Source organism: Alligator sinensis, unplaced genomic scaffold (assembly GCF_000455745.1).
Source record: "Alligator sinensis unplaced genomic scaffold, ASM45574v1 scaffold1185_1, whole genome shotgun sequence".
Lineage (NCBI taxonomy): Eukaryota > Metazoa > Chordata > Crocodylia > Alligatoridae > Alligator > Alligator sinensis.
Window position 1 is genome coordinate 432299 of NW_005842900.1, and position 8635 is coordinate 440933.

Below are 8635 nucleotides of genomic sequence, written 5' to 3' on the forward strand. Positions count from 1 at the left end.
GGTGGGGCCGGCCGCAGCTGCTCGCGCAAGCAGCACCATGAGTGTGGCGACAAGGAGAAGGCGGCGGCAGCTAAGCCCACCTCCTCCTCTTCCACTGCAGCCACGTGTGCTGCAAGTACGAGTGCTGCTTGCCCCGCAGCTGCTTGCACTCAGCACTGTCCCCACAGCAGGTCAAGGTGCTAGTGGCAGCCAGGAGCAGCAGCAGGTGTGGGACCAGCAGCAGCAGCTGCGTGGGGAGATGGAGTGCGGCGGCCAGGTGCGGCGGGAGCACTGCAGTAGCAGCAGCTGTTCCTGCGAGCAGTACCGCAAACACCGCTGTGAGCACCACAACAAGAAGGCGGCAGCAGCAGCCCAGCCTGCTGCCTCCTCCTCTGTGGCTGCCACTGCCAAGAAACTTGGGACCCACGCCAGTGCCCCAGGGCCAGGAGCAACAGGAATGCAGAGCCCAGGCTTGCAGGAGCACTGGTGGGGGTCTGCTTGTTGCGGGGCAGGGGGATAGGCTGTGGGCAAACCCTCCCCCCACCCACAAGCCACAACCTTCCCCAGCCACCCTCCCCCATACACTCCCAGCTCCCCACAAAACCCATACCCACCCACAGCCCACACACCCACAAATCACACACATCCACCCTATACCCACCCTCCCACCTACACTATACAAGAGTTCATTTTAAGCTATTATACTATCACTTCTACATACACTACACAAACATGTAAATCAGGACAAAATATTTTTTGATATGAAATTAACAAATGTTGTAGTACATTTGAGGGTTTTTTAGAATATAATTTGGTATTTTTCCGGTTCAGAGATGGCAAAACCCCTTGCTGAAAGGCATATTTCTGGGGGGGCTAGGGGACAGACTTCTGGTGGCAAAGGTCAGGGGTTAGGACTTCCAGTCTCAAGGTGGCAACCAGGGGGAAGAGCACCTGTCAAGGGGTGGGGCTACCCATGCAGCCCTTGATGGCTTGCCCAAACTTGGTAAGCAGCCCTCTGCTCAAAATAACTGCCCGCCCCTGATGTAGCTCATGTATCCAGGCTAGCTTGGGTATTGCTAGTGGTGTAGCCACAGCAGCATGGATCTCCAAAACCCCACTGAAGAAATTGAGTAAATACTCAGGCTGTTAGTTTACAATGAACTCAGCTTTACTCAGAGAAATGTAAAGGAAGGAGAGATTCAGGGAATGGCATGGAAAGATGTCATGGGATGGAGGTGCTGTTTCTCTCAATAGCCCCTTTCTTTTCAGTCCTGTACACTTCCTCCATTAGTAAGAACTTCCTTCAGATATGCCCCATGCCAGATCACGGAGGAACCAATCTTCTCCAGAGCTTTGCTGTGCTGTAGTGGGGAAGCCCCTCTCACCCCAGGGGATACGTGGAGTAACTGATAGCAAGAGGTGAAGCCATGGCTACCACATACATTTGTTTCCTCTGGGCAACAGGATTTTCTCCCTGGTAAAGGCAGTGGCACCTGCTTGATTGCTCTGCTAAGCAATAAGGCAGTAGGAAGGCTGTAAGCCAGGTTGCAGAAAGCCACCAACAGGCTCCTCTTAACACTTTTCTAGAAGCCCAGAGATGTTGCATGGGACAAAGGTCATAGGAGTAAAATTTGAGTCTCCTGGTGCACCTGGCCCTTAGGGGTTGTCTTCTGTAGATTTCTTGCGAGCTGAACATCTGCACACACAGTCAGACAAGTAGCAGGCCAGTCACTAATGCTGACATGTTTGCAGAAATCCAGTCATGCAGGTTAATCTAATTAACCACAGCACTAAGACATCATCCTGCTGACATAGCTGCTCCCTCAGCCTCCCACAGCTGAAGCAAAATGAGACAAAGGGAACTTACAGACCTCATCACCTGCCTGGTCTCGCATTCAAAATTAGGCGTTAGTCTGCAAGGGCAGAGTAGGGTCTAATTGCAACCTCCAGCTCCAAACCCCCAAATCTGAGGGAAGGTCAGAGTGAATATGTCTACACACTCATTAATGTGCTTTTGGTAATGTGCATTAGTGAAAGTGCACAAGTTTTTTTGTGATGCTTTAATACACATTAAAATAGGCTAATGCGCATTAAAGCGCACATGTAGACACACCCACTGAGGGTCAAATGATGCAGCTGTGGCCTCCCTTTTATTGCAACTGACAGTATCCCACACAGCAAAGCAGCCCACAGCTGTCTGCCTCGCCTTTCTCACATGGTTCTGGCATTAGCAAAACCAACAAGGGCCATCCCAGAATCCTTCCTCTTAAGGAAAGGGAAGGGAGAAACAAAGTCCAGACACTGCCCACTGAAACAAACCAGGAGCTTCCAAGTGTTAGTTTCAGCTCTACCACAGACTCACCATGCGTCTTGAGTAAGTCATCTCTGTACTTTAGTTCTCCCCTTAGTAAAGTGCTGCTTCATTTGCCTGCCACACATGCCAAAGAGAAATCCACACCATCGTGGATTTGGGGTCACCAGAAGAGTTTGGGCAGCTGTACCATTCTCTGCAAATCTTAAGCTTTTGTTAAGAAAAAAAACTTAAGACTAGAATTCCGATATTGGAGCCACTGAAGCCAATTGCAAAACCCTAACTAGCCTAGATTTCACCTGGTTCTTTTGGCAGTGAAAAAAATCCTTCTGAATGTGACTCAGTACAGGTTTCTCTAACTCAGCAGAGATAGCCTGAAGCAGCACTTTTCAAAGGTATAATTGCAGGGGTGAATTAATTCTGAAACCTAATGACTTTCTAAACCTGTCAGGGTTTAAGTAGTTCACTGAGTTAGTGGCAACATCTGTTATTATACTTTCTTCACTGTTGCGGGGTGAATCTGAAGGGACGTTCTTCAGGAAGGAGACTGAAATTTCAAAGTTGCCAGTAACTGAACATTTAAGAAAATTAGAAACAATCCATTATAGCAAGGTTGCCTGTTTACTGATTTAAAACCCAATTCAATCAATGACTCAAGGGGTATGATCCTGAAGTGGCCACCAAAAGAAACAAGCCCCATCCTCCACTCACTCACATTCTGCATGAGCTGCATAAAAAGAAAATGGTGTATGGTTGTCACTGGAGCGCTGCCCAGCATGCTCAGAACTGCGCATGCTGGAGACAGACCATCCCTGCACACACTGAAAAGCAAGTACAGAAGCTTTTTTCTACCAGTTACAGGTGCTGAGCAGGTGCAAATGAGCAGGGCTCATTTCTTAGCAGCAATCTCTGAATTGCTGCAGGAGGTATAGACATGCCCAAAATTCAATCCACCAGCCTTGCAGTGGGATGAGAACTGACAAAAACACAAACCAGACATGTTTTGATGTTCAGAAACCCTTGGTTTATTTCCCTCATCCCTGCCATTACATTTCTCTCTCATACAGTTCTGCAATCTCTGAACCTGACTGAAAGGAAAATCTGAATCACTGAATAAAACAGAAGAAGCATCACTCAATGTGGCCCAACCCCAGTAGAGGCAGAGGACACTGGAATTCTCCCAAGCAGTCAAGATTTTGAACCCCAGGTTGGCAGATTCGGGGAGCTGGACAAATATCCCAAACTTCTGGGTGCTTCTCCACACTGCTGCTAGAGGATCACCTACCAGAGACCTGGAGCTTGAGGGCAGAGGGCCAGGGGAAATACCAGGATAAAAGGTGCAGCTCATAAGGCTATTAAATCAGTGGTTGTCAACCTTTTTAGACCAAAGGTATCCCTTAGAAAATGTCAGCTCTTAGTTCAAACTCTTTTTATTACACAATAATAATATTGTGTAATAATACATAATAAAACAATAGAGTAGTTTTTCTGTCGCAAAGAACTCAGAAAGACCAAAACTATGGATTTGTATTTCAAATCTCCATATTTATCTTGTGACTCATGTCTGCATACCTAACAGTGCTAACATTATGTGACCTCCTGTGACAACCCATGGGGCTCCGGTTGAGAATCCATTTTATATAAACCTTATGGTCCTCTCTAATCCAAGCATTTCACAGTATCTTAATCTGACTACAGCCAACCTAAACCACAAAGGAACAGAGAGAAAAGTAGGCTTTTGGCATAAGTCCTCCCTCCCACACCCAGTGAAGGACAATTCTCCTTGTGTTGATACTGTGCTTTTTACTCATTGTTTGGATCATACCCACTTATGGTGTAGCAGCCTGGAGTATCTGTCTAATCCCAACATTCCTGGCTCCCAGGTCTGCTGCTCCAAACTCTTAATGTAATGGAGACACTAACTTTTGCTTGAGGGTTTATCTTTCTACACAAGGATATATCTGAGAGCTGCCACTTTATGCATCCAGTGCCATTATTTAAAAGTGAAGAAAGCATGTAGCAGCTTAAAACAGATGTAGGCAACAAGAAAAATAGGATGTGGGTATCCAAAATAAAATAAGAAAGCAAAGTCAGACAAATGGTTAAACTGGACAGACAGTTAAACCAGACAATATCTGTAACTGGACAATATTGCAACAATACCAAATATGGGGTGAAGCCAAAAATGTAATAAAATGAAGCCAAAGTCAGATGGCAGAGAGCGACAGGCATGAAAGAGAACAACAGCTAATTGCACCCCAATGTTGTGATAATGCCTGACCAGCCAAGTCATCATATATCATTTGGAAGTAAGAAAACTGCTTTGGGCATTGTATTGTAGTTTTGCTTGTATGTTCAATACATTAGGATTTGAGACTGGAACAGTCTCACCGATCATTGTAAGCCATTCATACCCGCACCTTAATTAAATTAGTGTAACAGATTTGGTGTCCCTGGGTGGGCATGAGTGAACGAAGACTGGAATATAATGATTAACTCAACCTCCCTGGGTTCCAAGGGTTGCAGGCTTGAGGGGAGAGGGATTTGTCTTAGACTGTGTAGGTTCCTGGGCAAGTAGAGAATATCCAAGTCAAGCTAGATTTCCCCCTTCTGAGAATACAGACATGCCAAGAAATGGAGAACTTGGAAAAATAGGTAATAGAGATGACCGTGCCCCTGTTTTGGGACAAGGCAGCTTTGGAGAATGATGGGACTGCCTTAGAGGATCTCTGTAAGCAGTGATCCTCTTGGGTGGCTTCTGAAAAAAGCTGTATCCAGATAAAAACACCAAGAAATGGGCTGCTTTACAGGGTCTGTTAATGATAGCCAGGGGGTTGACCAAAGAACTGGCGCAGAAAAATGAAGAATAGGAGAAGTTGAGAGAGGAATGTGATAGATGAAAAAAGAAAATGAGAAAGTAAAGGCACAGGTGGTAGTATTGCAGGAAATGTCTTTGAAGGATGATTGTAAGATAAATGTGGCTGAGTAAGGGCTACAGAGGGGATCACAAGTGATAGGGGGGGATATGAATGTGTTTGGTAGGAAGGACAACCCACATGACATTGGAAGAGATTACAAAGAGCTAGAAAGAGTTACAAAATTGGGCAGCAGGCTTTGCAGGAGAAAACGAAAGGAGGAAAGGTAGTGGCCATCACTTTTATTAATAGCAGACCAAAAGGAGGTGGCAGAGGGTGGGTAAACAACAAGGAAGGAAAAGACAGAAAAAGCAGGCTGATCCCCCTAAGAGTAGAAGTGTGGTGTATGCTGCTGCAGTATGAGGAAAAAAAGAAAACATAGATGGGCTGTCCACCACTGAGCTTCTCTAGAGTTTGGTAAGTCACAAAGAAAAGGCGGACAAGGGGAAAAAAGTGAGTAGTACACCTCCTAAATGCCACTATTAAGACAGTCAGCTCTCTCCAGCGTGCCTCATTTTAGCATCGGCACCTATCACTTATGATAACTCGGGATGTCCCACAGTTAACAGTGGAATTTGATCTGGAGATAGACACTGAGACAGCAAACCTTAATTGATAGAGGTGCCTCATTTTCCATTGTAAGTAATGAAAAAAGCTTTTCAGAATTGGGAGCACGCAGAAGACAAAAATCTTAGAAGGGTTTGATAGTAAAGAAAGTCAAACTCCGTTTTCAGTGGACAGTCAGTTTGTAGTGGGATTAGAATCAAGTGGATTGAAATTTGGGATGATACCACTGGAATTTTGGGGGATGGATTAAATGCCACTGTACATCTGGCTAATGGAAAATTGTTGACAAAGTTCTCAATGGGCCTTTGTTAAAATAAATGCTTTTGTGGAGATTAGGACCAAAACAGCAGATTGTAAAAATCCCTGCTTGCCACCAGTGCACTGCTTTAATGGCAAGAGAGCTGACAGCCTTCTCAGAGTGGGACTGGGAAACAGGGGAATGGCTAATAGATGTCAGGTGGTTTGGGCCAAAACAAGCTAGAATGTGGAAGATTTGATGCAGAGGTACTAATTTAAGGGCCTGACCCACCTCCTCAACAACAGTGTAAGTTTCCCCAAGAAGCAGAAGCCATCATCCAGGAATCCATCAATGACCTAAAGGAACAGGGAAGAGGAGCAGAAATGCAAAGCACCAATAACAGCCCCATTTGGCCAGTCCAGAAAGCAGATGGCAAGACCTGGAGGCTTACTGTGGACTATTGATCTCTCAATAAGGAAACCCTCAGGACAACCCTGGTGGTGGCAAAATACCTAGAGGGAATGGCTGCCATATTGTGCAGGGGTTGGTGGTTTTCTGTGCTAAATCTGTCTAAAGCCTTTTTTGTCATCCCGCTGCACCCAGACACCTGGTACAAATTTCCATTCATCCTTGAGGGTTCCAGTACATCTTCACATGAGTGCCCCAAGGGTTTTGTAATGCTCCTGCCGTTTTTCATACCATGTTGTAAAAATGTGGGGTCTATTAGGCCCTGGAGACCAAAAGCAAGTGATTTCATATGAAAATTATATCCTGGTGAAAGAAACAACTAAACCAGAGTGCCTGGAATGCACCAAGTTGTAAAAACAATAGAAAGAACCAGATTTAAGATTAATCCACAAAAGGTTCAACTAGTCCAGAGCAGTCTGGTATTTAGGCCTAGAACTAGGACAGATGGGAAAGAACCCAGATCAGCAAAGAGTAGAATTAATTTGTAAACTTCCAGCTCCCACAGACATGATAACTACGGTCTTTTGGGTCTGGTGGCTTCTCCCAGGAATTCATAGAGGGTTATGCTGAAAAGGCAGCCCCTCTATACAAGCTCTTAAAGAAGGGAGAACAATGGGAATGGGCCTGAAACAGTAAGAAGAAATTAAAGAATTAAAAGAGGCATTAGTTCGGGCCCTGCTTTAACCTACCCACAGTCCAACAAACCTTTTATTTTGGAATTGGCAACTATAACTCATGATATAGAAGCAGTGCTGAGTCAAGATCTCGGTGCTGGATGGAAACCGGTGGACAGCTCCCAAGTGTAAACTGAAGTAGAAAAGGGGTTCACTGCATATGAAAAGGAAGTGCTGGCGCTAGTGTGGGCTTTAAGCATTGGAATACCTCATGGGGCTAGTTCCAGTGATTTGCCATATGGCGCATATACCTGTCAAATATGTCCTGTCAGGTAAAGCTAATGAAGCAGGGGGATGTCTAACCCCCGATTAGGAAAGTGGAAACTAACACTACTCAATAGAAATGTGGAGAATCAGGTTCAGGAAACAGTCCCAGCCATGCCATATGGGTTACTCATTAAAGGGGAAAAATATGAATGTCCCCTTCAGGTCACAGACAAACCACAGAAACAGGCAGTGTTTCAAGGAGTGGTGATGAAGTGAGGAAATGAAGAGAACTCAGCAAATATGGTTTGTGGACTGATCCAGTTATTATGAGCAAGGGGCATCAAGTACTGGGTATGCGGCCATTAAAATAGGACAAAAGAAAGAAATCATAAAAGGAAGATACACCCCACCCTTGGCTCAGGCAGCTAAAACAGTAGCCAGCATCATGGCACTGGTACATACCCCAAGGGAAGAACCAGTGGCTATTTTCTCAGATTCCAACTGGGTGGTGCAGGCCCTGGTAGATTTCAGCTTAAAATAGGGGGAAAAAAAAGAGAATAAGTCAAGTATTTCTGCCATCCTCATAGATATCCTACCCAAGTGACTTCTTCCCACACAAAGTTCAGAGCACATTAGGTGTTATCATCACTGTGGCATGTAGGTTAAAGAGAAAGGACAATTCATCCAATATTCAAATGAGTCCCTTAAGCATTATGACAATGGCTGACCCACATGGCAGGAACCCCCTCCATTATATAAGGTGTAACTGAACCTGTTGATTGAACTTTACATTAACAGAGCCTGAGGGTGTTATGTGTTTATCTTAGAAAAAAAAGGTGTGTGCGCTACTTTTGCAGAGTTTTGGATTGGGTTTTCTGGAGATGCCCATTTAAAATTGTTGCAGCCCCAGTGTCTCACAGAAAGTGGGCTACTCTGAGCAACAGAGTGATAGAATGAGGGTTAGTGCTCTGTGAAGACCACGCTTTGGATCTTCTGGATGCTTGTCTGGACTTGGACACTAGCACACGCAATTTTGTGATAACTATGAGCATGACAACTCAATAGGCCTGCATGAAGCGGCTAGCATTCGCTTTGGATTTGGATTCAGATTCGGCTGATTCGGGGGACAGGGATTTGATTTGGTGATTCAAATCACTATACTGAATTGATTTGGCCGAATTGGATTCGGAGATTCAGCCGCCGCCAAATCGCTGAATCAGCCCCGTCAATGGCTGCCCCGCCCGTCCCTAGCTCCCCGCTCTTTGAAGAAAAAAAA

The 8635-nt window shown here is 45.3% G+C and overlaps 1 protein-coding gene across 2 annotated transcripts in view; it reads right to left on the minus strand.

The window, feature by feature from the left end:
- TMEM63C (transmembrane protein 63C) overlaps nt 1–8635 on the minus strand; it is an 83270-nt gene that overhangs the window by 71237 nt on the left and 3398 nt on the right. Inside the window, exon 2 of one of the 2 annotated variants that reach the window (XM_025192177.1) lies at nt 7822–7890. The exons of the other annotated variant lie outside the window; for it this stretch is intronic. The gene's annotated coding sequence lies outside the window, so the exon portion shown is untranslated. The remainder of the gene's footprint in view (nt 1–7821; nt 7891–8635) is intronic. 2 annotated transcript variants of the gene reach the window in all.